The 14,130-nt window shown below is 41.6% G+C and overlaps 1 protein-coding gene across 1 annotated transcript in view; it reads left to right on the top strand.

Moving 5' to 3' along the window:
• Positions 1–10,997: 10,997 nt before the first annotated feature.
• LOC124256328 (cardioacceleratory peptide receptor-like) overlaps positions 10,998–14,130 on the top strand; it is a 98,709-nt gene continuing 95,576 nt past the window's right edge. Inside the window, exon 1 of the mRNA XM_046690311.1 lies at positions 10,998–11,081. The gene's annotated coding sequence lies outside the window, so the exon portion shown is untranslated. The remainder of the gene's footprint in view (positions 11,082–14,130) is intronic.

Here is a 14,130-nt window from a genome sequence, read left to right as displayed (position 1 = left end):
GTCCCAACCGGTTGTGAGATGGGAAAGTTGTGAAAGCGGACACGGGGGTGATGATTTTTGATGATTTTAGATACGTGGTGCGTAGTGCCGCCACGATTTGTCAAATATACATTCACTCCACGCTCATGAGTCCCCAATAACGATTTGGCCGAGTTTGTCCTACTTCTCTTGCAGCTCCTGTCGAACTTCGGCTAACGTGGTCGGCGGCCTTTGACTTTAACACACACGTCTGTCTAGCTTGTCCCATGGGGATAGGTACGGGTTCACTGAAGGCCAGGGCATTCTATGGATGTTGTGCTGATGGAGGTTGCAGTTGACTCCTGTGTTCTGGCGTTGTCGTCCTTAAAAAACACGTCAACTCAGACTCCTTGTAATCAGGACAGCAAAGGGTTAAACCATACTCACTCACTCACAGATGGTGAATCATTCAAGGTATTGTACACTGCAGGCTGACGTCATACACAAACAATGAAGTAAATCAAATAACAGTACGATTAGCATAATCAATAAAATAGACAGAAATAAGGGTGCTGAGATCTGCAGCTAAAGGGATACATCCACGACGCTGAGATCTCACGGCGAATTACTTAAGCGTCATGTTGACGTCCAGGGGGAATTTCACTGAAGAGAATATCTTCCATTATCACAGAAACTTTGTCAAAGAAGAATTATCAGATGTTATGCTCTAGAGCTACAAACATTTCATAAAAACTCACTAGGCACAACATGTCTTATGATAAACGTTCTGTTTGAAGCTGGTCCGAAAATGTTCTTGCAACGATTTGTGACCGAATGGAACCCGCGTTTGCCCATAGACGTACACGTGTAACTGTTCTACTGTTTCACCGCTGTTACATGTCATTATATATCCACTTGAATAGGAGTCTATTACAATTTCCAGGCGCAAATTCCCGCGTACTAATTTTAGATCATATTCTGTTCAAGGAATTCCTTCCATACATATTTGTCACTCCAGCTGGTCCTTTCGCCGTGAACGTACTCCGGTTTACAGTACTGTAGACTTCTGTAAACAACACAAAGAGAAGAGGTCCTAAGCAGGATAACATGTTCCCTATCCATTTCAACCTGACTGACGGCAGTGGGGTGTGGCCTAGTGATTAAACATTTGCACGTAACGCCGAAGACCCTGGGTCGATTCCCGGTGAGGTGAGGTGAAATTGGGTTTTACGTCGTGCTTGAGAATATTTCGCTCATATGACGACGTGCATGCGTGTGTATGTGTATGTGCGGCTGCTTGTACTAGCCCAGACTGAAGCTGGTTTTATAGTGCTAGCCCGCTGAGATACCATGCCGCAGTGAAGCATGAATACCCCACTCAGACACATTATACTGACTCCAGGCCGACCAGTCCTTGTTGTACCCATTAATGCCGAGCGCCAGGCAGGGACCAACAAATTACCATATTTTAACGTCTTTTGGTATGACGCGGTCGGGGATCAGACCCGCGACCTTCCGCTCTCCAGGCGGACGCTCTAACCACTACACCACGGAGGCGGTCAAGAGTAGAGAAAGAAATGCAATAATTCCTTTACACCCATCTTCTTTGAAATCACAATATTCCGAATTATAAGATGTATGTGTATATGCATGTTCTCTTTGACGAAAACCAGCCAACAGAAACAATAATTCTTATGATATATTATTTAATGAAATATTTGTAACACTTTGGTCATACGTAATCCAGACTGAGGAATGGGGAGTCAGGATAGCCTAGTGGTTAATGCGCTCGTCACGCTTAGGACCCGGGTTCGATTCCCCATGTGGGTACATTGTACGAAGCCCATTCCTGGTGTCCCCCGCCATGTAATTGGTTAAAGTTGTAATTTTCGTATGGCACGTTAATTTAACGTTAATCTTTCTCAGTAAGATCGACTTCTTTACGTTTACGATAGTTTTTGTTTGTTTTAAGCTAACCCTCTATGCCTCATGAGGACCCTCATCTGAGCGGCTAAATGTTACAATCAAGGATTGAGCGAAGGTTTGATTGTAGGATGACCACTTCGGTGTTCTGGGACATGCGGGGCGGTGGGGTAGGCTAGTGGTTAAGGCATTAGCTCGTCACACTGGGTACAATGTGTGAAGCCCATTTCTGGTGTCCCTGCTGTGATATTGCTAGAATATTGCTACAAGCGGCGTAAAACCTTACTCGCTCACTCACTCACTCTGAGAGTGCTTCTGTTACATCTGTACAACTTTACATTTAGCAGGAGACGGGTTTGCACACTTCCATCATCAAATTATCTATCACAAGAATAATGAGTGAGTGAGTTTAGTTTTACGCCTCACTCAGCAATATTCCAGCTATATGGTGGCGGTCCGTAAATAATCGAGTCTGGACCAGACAATCCAGTGATCAACAGCATGAGCATCGATCTGCGCAGTTGGGAACCGATGACATGTGTCAACCAAGTCAGCGAGCCTGACCACCCGATCCCGTTAGTCGCCTCTTACGACAAGCATAGTCGCCTTTTGTGGCAAGCATGGGTTGCTGAAGTGCTATTCTACCCCGGATCTTCACGGGTCCACACAAGAATAATGTTATTAGCAGATTTCTGGTTTCCATGAAAGAGAACATGCATATACACATATATCTTACAGTTCCGAATATTCTGATTTTAAACGAGCTGAGTGTAAAGGAATTATTACATTTTTTGTCAACACTTCTTAATGAATTGCTGATGATGAATTTAATCTGTTTATAAGTTACATAAAACACTTCCACTGGGTTCTGATTAAGGGTTCCTATGGAAATTGAAACCCTAAACTATAACCCCTCGGTAAAATTTTGTAAAAATCGTCGGACGCGTTTTATCTTACACATAAGAATTCCATGGACAAAGTACACAGTGAACATTTGAATCCCTGTCGAGCTGGGATTACAGTGGGGGCTTTTATACACTTCTTTTACATTTGTGATGATGCCTCATCATGTTCCAACACTGCGTGAAACATCGACCACAAATTTAACAAAAGTTTGGCTCCTCAATGTATGAATACGACAGTGCTTCAAATACTTTAATGTGCTTTAATCTATGGTATGACCAGAAATTATTGAGAATTTTAGGAATATGTTTAATTGGATTTCTAGTATAAATCAAGTGCTTGGTTTCATTCAAGAGAGACAACTCCGTTAATCCTTTTTCATTAGTTTGTGAAGAGTTATCCCCCTTTGTTTACTTGCTAGCAGACGACATTTTCAGTGATCCTCAGTATGGATGATTTAGAGAAGAGGAAGTTGATTGATTTGAGTATGATAACAAGGACATCAGATCAGCTAAAGTGATTTCAAGTAGAACAGGCATCCCTTTGTCCACTGTTTATCGTGTTTTGAAAAATATTGCAAATGGATATGGCATTGAGCACCAGGGAGGCGCAGGTAGGCCCAGAAAATTGACTGTCGGTGACAGGAGGCGGCTTGGTATTCTTGTTTCTAAAAACAAACGAAGGAGTTTAGAAAACTTAAGCCTGGATATGATTGATAGAGGAACTGTGGCTGTCTGTAAGGAGACAATTAGAACTGAGCTGCATGAAATGGGTTGGCAGAAAAGTCGAGGAATTCCATCACCGATCATGAAACCTGAACAAAAGGAGCGAAGGTTGAACTGGTGCTTACAGCATAGAAATTTTAACTGGGACAATGTGATTTTCTCAGATGAAAGTTCTGTTTGGCTGTTTCCTAATACACTGAAGTTCTGGGCCAAACAAACTGAAAAACCTTTGTATCAGCGCTCAAAGTACAGTCCGAAATTTAACGTGTGGGGTGGCATATCTGTGTTAGGGGCAACGCCCCTCTGTGTATTTGAAGGGAATATGAACAGTGAGCGGTACACAGATATTCTCGAGGGACATTTACTTCCATCTGCTCACGTGTTCTATGGAAATGTTTGGATTTTCCAGCAGGACAACGACCCAAAACATCGTTCAAAGCAGTCAGAGGCCTGGTTTCGAACCTAAAATATGACATTATTAGATTGGCCAAGCTATAGCCCTGACCTAAATCCAATAGAAAATGTTTGGTGACTTATGAAGGAAAGTGTCAATAAGAAAAATCTGACAAATATTGCTGAAATGAAAGAAGAGGTGGTCCGTTATTGGGACAGCATGGACCACGGCTTTCTAACTTCTTTGATCAGTAGTATGCCCCGCCGCATTGAAGACTACATTGCTGCCCATGGCGACTTGACAAAATAATAACTGCTCCCCTGTCTTTGAATCTGGAGTTATGTTCTGCTAATATTTACATTTAATACGTGAGGAATGAGTGAAAAAATAAAAAAAATTACAATCTTTAAATTCTCAATAATTTCTGGTTGTACTGTACGACACCTGTAATGCTAAAGTCGCTTTGTTGAACAGGGTCCGGAATCCGGACTTCTTCTCTATCTCCGCATCGACCCAATTCGATGGTGATGGAACTGAGTGAGTGAGTGAGTGAGTTTAGTTTTACGCCTCTTTTAGCAATATTCCAGCAATATCACTGCGGGGGACACTAGAAATGGGCTTCACACATTGTACCCATGTGGGGAATCAAACCCGGGTCTTCATCGTGACGAGCGAACGCTTTAACCACTAGGCTACCCCACCGCCCCAGGAACTGACTGATCGCTACTGCACTGCTGCTACAGCACTTCTGTATACCGGTCACATAGAAATATTCATAAATACACCAAAACTTAGTTGTGTCGCTTAGTTGTGTCCACAAATGGATATTGGGCCGACTAGACTGTTTGATGTACACCATACCATTTCATGATGTTTGGAACATGTGTAAATAATCGTCATTGCATCACTTTCAAACCTATTGGAACAGTTGAGGCATGGTCTGTGTGTCATTCCAATTCAATTTCAAACCTGTATAAGACTTATCACATGTATTTAATTCATGTCGGTTCAAGCATCTATGCAAACACACGGAAGTACTTCATCTTATGAGCTCTCATTCCAAACATTTGGTTTATAAAGACATAGTTGTGCATGTCAATATATCTTTCAATAGGCGATGTCGCCCTTGGGCATAGAATCCAACAATTCCAAATCTGAAGGTACAACTGGAAATGCGCTATTTCATGCCGTGTAATGTGTGCTGATGAAAGCCACCGAATGGCTGGTTGAACACCTGACTGAGTTGGAGACAGTGCGCCAAACGGACTCGGAAGCTGCGCAGACATGGAGAAAGTGGATGATTCAGAACAACTGACAACGACTATCCCTGTTGAAATCTATATTTGTCACGTTAGTACAAAGCCTACATGTTGCGGAATATAGGTCACATACCTCATAGCATGGTTCGTCGCTATGCTCAAATAATCAGCATCTTTTACAATGACTGATCCTATGAATCTCGTGGTCAGGTTCGGTGACTTGGGTGATGGTGTGAAGTTGTACCCATTGTACCTCTGTACCCATCACCGTATTGTCTGCTCCAGACTCGACCAGAAATGAGCTCCACACATTCTACCTATGTGGGGAATCAAACCCAGATCTTCGGGGTGACGAGCCCCTAAGCTGCCCAGAAATATATGGGCGTTGGTTCGCTATGGAACTTTCGTACACTTCTCTTACCGCCATGTGAGCCGGGCACCATGCACACGGTGTATGGCAGCTTTGAATTTATTTATGAAAAGAACAAAGTAGACATGTTGAACAGTGACCCAACACGAATACAGCGTTTGTGACGTGTAATTCACATTCAAAAGTCATTTCAACATAATGCATTTGTTGTTGTTTTGTTTTTATTTTTCAAAATAATCCTGAAACACCAGATATGTAATATAACGATAATTTGAAATGGGGTAGGTTGAAAAATACCTGCAAGTAGTCATATATCGGAAATAATTTGTAAACAGATGACAACAATCACAAAGACAAGTAACAAGCCGCTGAACACTATGATGTAATATTCGTATCGATGTGGATACAGTTTAACATGGGAGTTTTTGTGCATGTCTTTTGTGCATTTAAGAATTAAAATGGCGAAACAAATCTTTGAGCTCGACCAAGTTGAATTTTTTCACTCATTAATGTCTATGTCGTCTTTGAAAGTCACACCATTGACAATACAAGATGTCAATACGATTACAAGACGGCCACTAAAATAAATTTGACCTGAGTCTCTATTCAAATGAGTGAATGAGTTTGGTTTTACACCGCTTTGAAACCGTAATGAAACGGTGTGTAAGATGCTGGAATTGGAAGGGGAGCTTGAAGCGATGGATGTATGAGTCATTAATTTTTATTACATTGGTCAAACTCTGGAGTACAGGTATGGTGCTAACACATCTAGGAATATGATCTGGGCGAATCGGGATTCGGACCTACGAATGGGCTTCGCAACTCGGCACGGTTGACTTCGTCTCCAAGGGCGAGTTGGCCAACCGTGCTCCTGGTCTATTTAACGCTTTACGGTACGACGTAATATCGGATGACCAGATGCCAGAATTAGATTAAGCTACGCTTTCAGAGCAAACATCCATGAAAGTATACAGTATGTAATGAATTTAAAATTGGTAACCGAAATTCAATATACAAGAGTATAAAGTTAAAGATGAAATATTCTCTGTTCTATGTATCTCATACATGTAATGGTTAGTGAATATATATGTACTCAGCAGCAAAAAAACGTCTGTACGAATTCAAAGTTAGATAGGCACTGTAATCAAATCATTACAGAAATGGACATAATAAGCGGATCAAAAACATTTTTTGTGTACAATATCTTTACACATCAATAAATAACTCAGCACAATTCCAAGACTTTACGTGAACGTTTGCAGTCCATGCAGACTCTTGACTTCAGTATCTAGTGTGACCACCACGAGCGGCAATAACTGCAGCACAGCGTCTATGCATGGAGTTCACCAATCGATTGATAAAGGCCATTGGCACCTGGAACCACACTCTGAGAAAGGCCTGGCGCAATAAATAGGCTGTGTTCGGCCTTGGTATGACATTATTCAGTGTCCTCTGAATTTCATCCCAAAGATGTTCAATTGGGATTAAATCAGGACTAAGGGCTGGCCACTGCATAATGTTGACACCGTTCAGCTGTAGTAAGTCCCGTGTAGCTCTGGCAGTATAGGCCCGGGCGTTATCATGCTGGAAAATGTTGTTCCGGTGACGTGCGAAATGTGGTATGACGTGGGGTCTGAGAGCTTGGTCGATGTAGCGCACCGCCCTGATGCCGCCTCCTCTCCCTGGACCAAGGTTCTGGAACACCACAGGACCCACTCTCTGGTTCAGGCCTATTCCACCCTATACCATGATGCTTGCACCTCCCCATGAGTCTCTTTCCGTAACACATTGGTCTGAGTAACGCTGGCCACTTCGTCGCCATATTCTTGTTCTGCTAGAACAGTTCTCCATTGCCTGTATCGCCAGTTTTGGTGTTGTAGGGCAAACTGTAGACGTTCACGCCGATAACGAGGGGAGAGGATAGGTCCACGGTTAGGTCTAGGGCAATGGAGCTTCCCGGTGTTAAGACGTCGGCGTAGTGTATCAGTAGTGATTGGTCTTCCGTGTGTTCCCACTGTCTGGCGTGCTGTTTCGGATGCCTGCATGAAGGGATTCTGTACATGCTGTCGCACAACACGGCGGTCTTGTCGTCTTGTGGTCACCCTTTGGTCTACCAGTACGGGGACGATCATTTGTGGTGTTGGTGGCCCGGAAACGTTGCTGCAGCCTGCAGATGGTCCGAACGTTGACCTGGAAGTGATTGGCTCCTTTGCAGTGTGGCCAGCTTCAAGTCTTCCTAGCGCCTGGTTCCTCTGAACTGTCGTGAGTCGCGGCATCCTGCTGATAATGTAATGGGAATGTTTCAACCAGGTTTGGCGGTGCATATTATAGGGCTGGTCCTTGTGAACAGCAAGTGCATCATGAGTTGCTTGAAAAACATGGAGAACACCGTACCATCTCCGAGATCAGGTTACGTTTTTGAGACCACTTCCTGGGTTCCACTCTGAGTTTGGGAAGGAATGTCTTTGCTCAGGTAAAGTTGGAGTTGTTGTAAAAAATATACAATCAAAACATTAAATGAGTTTACAGTTACCCGTTTCTGCGAAGGAAAATTCCAAACTGACGTTTCTTTTGCTGCTTAGTATAGTTTAGTCTACCGGGTAGTAAGGACTGAGTGGTCGCTAGCGCTCCTTCGTTCAGTTAACAAGATATCAGCTGTCGATTTCTCTACAGAGAAGTAGAAATACTTTTCCAGGATCACCTTTAAATCTAATTTGACATGCGTTCACATGTCAGGACATTAAAATTCCTGTATTTGGAGGTCTATAATAGATCTAATTTGAGCTTCAGAACTTTATCGGATTAGAAACCCTTTGTTCTTGCGTCGAACTTTTTAATCCCGATAGCGGTTGGCACAAGTTATCTATCTGTCTACGACAAAGTGCAGAGTACTTGAATTCCACGATTACACGCTGCAGATCGTACAAGTGCCGCTATTTATATTCGAATTAAACTGCCCGATTACAAATAAACTGGACGGTTTCAGCTGTCAAGTTGTCACCGTTACGTTTGCCGTGCAAAGAAATATACAAGTTTCACGAGGCACGAGAGATGCATGCCTGTGTAAAGTGTATACTTTACAGTGCTTTATAAGCAGAAAACAACTTTAGCTCTCTTAGCTAACGCAAGTGTTGTCATGTCACTTTCAAAATCTGTCCTTTAGAAAGATCCGCAGGTCAAAGGTTAAGTTCCCCATTTTGCGGTGTTGAGTTACGACCCTTAGGCGTTACAGAATGTTACAGAATGATCATTGTTCGAAAACCAGATTCAGTACTACCATGCTCCTTGATGTGCCAGCACTAACGGGATTGACTCGCTGACTTGGTTGACACATGTCATCGTATCCTTATTGCGTAGATCGATGCTTATGGTGTTGATCACTGGATTGTCTGGTTCAGACTAGATTCCTTACACACCTCCACGATATGGCTGGAATATGGTGAGTGCGGCGTTAAACAACAAACAGACTACAAACATACGTATTCATATCCTTGGATAACGTTGACAGCCTGAATCACAGAGTGCAGAGTCAACAAGTAAGGTTTCTGAAACCCTTCCTCAAGACCTGTCTCCTGTATCAGTCACTGTCCGAGTCATCCTGACACGCCATGGTGTAACAAAAATGTGGGTTAATCCACCGTTAGATGGGCTTCAATGGAGGTGAAAGTATTTCATTTTAACAAACAGGAAATGACAATCCTACTTTCTCCGAATAAAAATATATAAATATATAATGTATTCAGGCCATGAGCTTAGCATGATCAAAATGGTACAAGGTGTTCATGAAATGTTGAGCGTGTCCTGTTCCACTCCATGCACCGTCATAAACACACGCAGAGGCTAGTCAAATGTGCGCCTGTAAATAACAAGAACATATTGTACAAGCTAAAATAGGGAATTGCACCAGGCTACAATTATTGTCACTGGTGCCACGCATTTTGAAAAATTGTAGGTTGTTTGTGTCTTTGTCTTTTTTACTGTTAATTCTATTACTTGTTTCTGGCTGTTTTGTTTGTTCGCTTGTTTGCTTGTTTATTTTAAGTGCGTGCGTGCGTGCGCGCGCGTGTGTGTATGTGTGTAACGTACGTCTGTTGTGCCCTTAAACCTACAATGGTCTTAAGTGCACAGTAATCATAAATATATATGGGTTGGCGGAGCTTCTTCGTCTGTCATTGCCTGACATCATATAGAATAAAAGAACTATCCCTTAACATAATGAAGTGAGAGATTTAATGTAACTATTTTTTCTAATGTTACAGAATTTGCGTAGTCTGCATTATTTTAGATCCTGTTATGTTAGTTCTGTAATTGTCCATGTAGTGTCTATAACAGATCAACTGCAGTATTAATGAATGGATAATGACACTTCGTAAAGTAATTTAACACTAGGCGAGGCAGATGCGTGACGTTCAATAACTACAAGTTCCGCATTGTACAAAAGCAGACTGACGCAGGCAAACACTTCATGACATCAACCTGATATCTTTGCTGTCAACATGGGGGTAGGGATTGAAATGTGGGTGGGAAGGAGTTTATGTGATATATCATGTATCGTAGTTCTAATATATTGTTTTATGGATTTTCCAGACTACTGTGCCAAGTGAATACAATAAAGTGTAGTCTGAAGCGTAAAACTGACTCTTCAATTTAAAAACGTCTCTGCGTCATTTTTACACAGTTTTTTTTATCGATATTTTGGATATATTGCGTACCACTGTATCCGTAAGAATGAGAAAAGAACCCGAACTTTAGGCGTGACGAACGAACGCCCATGCTACTCCACCAAGCAAATATGCAAATGCGGTTATGGTATTGAAACATGTTGGAAGTTAAATAGATTTCGTCTAATTTCCGTAATTATTTCATTTTCCTCCCAATTGTTTTCAATTGTTATCGGAAAAAGGTTGTATGATGATTCATAATAACTCATTATGGACAAAAGAGCGTGTGTACATGCAGAAGTGTTACTGAAAAACAGTTTGAAAGCTGGTTACCTGAAACGGATTTCTATACCAAATGTTGTAAACAGGGAAATGTCAATTGAATGTATCATGTTTTTACCTCGTAAATATTCAAATCCCAACGACAACCTACTTGGTCTGGTAGTAAGAGATTCTGCCCGTAGACCGGAAGGATTTTAATACTTTCACGTCAATATATAAATGCAATAATCTTGAACGCAACGTTGAACCCAATCTCACCTCACACCAACAAATAAGGAATTCTAAGATGTTATGTGTAATCACATTCAGAAATGGAAGTTAAAACAATAAAACTTAGTAAACACATAAGTAGACGAAATTAATAATAAAACACGTTTAGAAATACAAACTAAACCTTGATGATCATACGAGTCCGTAATGAGCCTCCATGCCGTTGTCTAAACCGGACATCGGAAGGCATACACACAGTCACGATCGATATCGCCAACGCTTATAGTGGAAAGGAAAGACAACGTTATAAGGGGGCGCTATCCGTTGTCACATCACGAGCTGTGTCAGTCCGCGAACACAGTCGCCAGTGGCGGAGGTATACATCGTGTGGGACAGGTAAGACCCTATTTCCATGTTTGCATCTATCTGCGTCAGTTAGTGGATATATTTATCGATTACTACATCCTGGTAAGGTTTTCTTTTTCACAAAACACTTTCTCAACAGGGCAAGATATAATGCACGCCTTTCATATACTTTTATTGTTATAATAGTTATCGATATGTTTATTGAAAAGAGTTTATATACATGGTCTTGATAATGACTTTAGGGGCGGTGGGGTAGCCTAATGGTTAAAGCGTTGGCTCGTCACGCCGAAGACCAGGGTTCGAATCCCCACATGGGCACAATGTGTGAAGCCCATTTCTGGTGTCCCCCGCCGTGATGTTGCTGGAATATTGCTAAAAGCGGCGTAAAACCAAACTCAGTCAGTCAGTGATAATGACTTATTTTACTGAACAATTTATGGAATCAGTATTTATTGATTTATATTGTCTTACTGAGTAATGTAAAACATACACGCAAATAAAAAGCGTGCTACATATTCGCTGAGTGGTAGTTATTCGGTACACCCCATGCTGAAGTACTTGGTACCAATAACGTCTTCTTCAAGAGCGAATCCTAACAGACGCTCGATAACGCAATTGCATAACAACTAATACAATTGCATAATTATTACTCAAGCGTGTAATATAGCTGGGGGCGGTGGGGTAGCCTAGTGGTTAAAGCGTTGGCTCGTCACGCCGAAGACCCGGGTTCGATTCCCCACATGGGCACAATGTGTTAAGCCCATTTCTGGTGTCACCCGCCGTGATATTGCTGGAATATTGCTAAAAGCGGCGTAAAACTAAACTCAGTCAGTCAGTCAGTCAGTCAGTAATATAGCTGAATACAGAGGCGGGTACTTCAGTCGGAGATGATTGACCCTTCACTGGAGTGATGGATACAGCTTGGTTATGAATATTTACTAGTCTTTGTATGTTTCAATTATCAACTTTCATAGTTAAACATTAATGAAGCCGTGGACAATAGCTAATAGCATGTTATTGACGCAGGAATGATTCTTTACGATTTAATCATTATGACATCCAACAATAGTTGTTGCAATTGATCCTGATCAAAGCATTCACTAGCCTTTCAGAATGTCCGTAAAACTGAAGGGCCTAAAGGTCATATGGACAATTTGAGAAACATGAGAAATCAACCATATGTAAGTCGGATGTATGATGATTTTGGATGTAGAATCAACAGATTCGCGTTTTCTGGATTGCATATTTAAAAGCAATGATGGCAATAGTTTGTTGAAATATGAGTTAGTTATAGTGTAAGGTAATCATGGACCCGTGAAGAATTCACGGGTTAGAATATTGATCTTCAGTAACCCATGCTTGTCGGAAGAGGCGGCTAACGGGATCGGGTGGTCAAGCTCGCTGACCTGGTTGACACATGTCATCGGTTCCCAATTGCGTAGATAGATGCTCATGTTGTTGATCACTGGATTGTCTGGTTCAGACTCGATTATTTACAGACCGCCGCTATATAGCTGGAATATTGCTGAGTGCGGCGTAAAATAAACTCACTCACTAACGTAATCATGCAGAGAGAAAAAACCCGACAAAAACCTTTCCAAAACGAATCTCCGCTTAAAGCGGAACTGACTGGACGAACCCGACTGTATCAGGTGCAGGTGTTAATGAGTCACTATCAATCAGTGATGATACAAGTTGTTTGAGAAAGGTTGAGCGTACCGTGCACAATTCGTAGAACCGGGCATAAACACATGCAAAGGCAAGCCAATTGTTCACTTGAAATAACACGGGAACATATGGAATAAGTCAAAATATCAAATTGCATTGGACACCATTTTTGTTACTGATGCATCAAATTTAGCAATGTCCTTGACACGCAAATAATACGACTTGTTGAAAGCTTTACCGAAATCTTTAATGTTGTAACCTTGATCATACAACTTTTGAGCAAGAATCGTGTGGCGCTGTTTGAAATCCTCTCAGAAAGAACATGCGCGATTGTATCTGAACATGTGATCACCAGCGGCTGGCACTGATGAGATATTGATCCACAGCAACGGAAAGTTGACAATTGGAAATCTGAAGTCACCTCTGTTGTCACACATTCTTTCAGAGACAATTTTGTCACACTTATCTTTATACATCGATCTAAATATGAAACAGTTGAGACTTTCCTCTTTTATCTTAGTTCTATTAGGTAAATCTGTGGAACGGAATTGATGGACATTGAACGATATCGGGTCAACGATTTACCAGGAGCTTCTCGGCGAAATTCTATTGTTTTCAATTTACTAATCTGCTTTAAAAAACTTTAACGTTTGAAAATATTCTATTTTACTCTATCGGAGAAGGTCGATATGACAACGTTGAATCGTTCTGGTGACCACTGGGCAAAGAAAATGAAAGGACTTGAACTTTCCCAATATGCGTATTTATACGATAGCATTAATGCCCTGACATTGATATCACCAGAATAAGTGTTACCAATACAGTTGACTTGACGCAGGACTAAAACAGATGTAAATACAGTTTAAAGGACACATACGTGTACTTTATACGTGTACTTAAAGCCAGGAGTAATCTATCTTAGCTACTCAACGCTAGCGGGTTAGTAGACTTGCACAAGCATCTGAGGTAATGATTAGTAGTTTAATTGATAAGTTCTAAAAATATTAAATATACCTCTAAGAGACTGGCGTCCTTCCCCTTATCTAGACTTGCCTCTTTAAAGGATAGAGTTACTATATATACATCCATGGGCTTAGCATTGAGTTCAGCATTGGAGCATTGCTAGCGGGTTAGGTAAGGAGGCGGTTACCTATAGCAACCACACAGCTGGGGATCGCTTGCCGGTTTTTATCTAAGAATTATGTATCCGTGTTGGCATTCGGGTTAAGAATATACACCCAGCAACCTGTGTTTGTCGTAAGATCGAATAAGTGTATCGGATGGTCAGGAGTTTTTGTTGATTGCGTGTCATTGTGTCCCGACGCTACCAATCAGCGTGTTTTCTGATTCGATTATTTACAGTAGGAATATTCCTGGGTGCGGCTTTGAACAAACAAACTTACAAACAAAC

Source organism: Haliotis rubra, unplaced genomic scaffold (assembly GCF_003918875.1).
Source record: "Haliotis rubra isolate DU_JTF1 unplaced genomic scaffold, ASM391887v1 Scf624, whole genome shotgun sequence".
NCBI lineage: Eukaryota > Metazoa > Mollusca > Gastropoda > Lepetellida > Haliotidae > Haliotis > Haliotis rubra.
The sequence above is the reverse complement of the archived record's forward strand: the minus strand, read 5'-3'. Positions and strand labels throughout refer to the sequence as shown.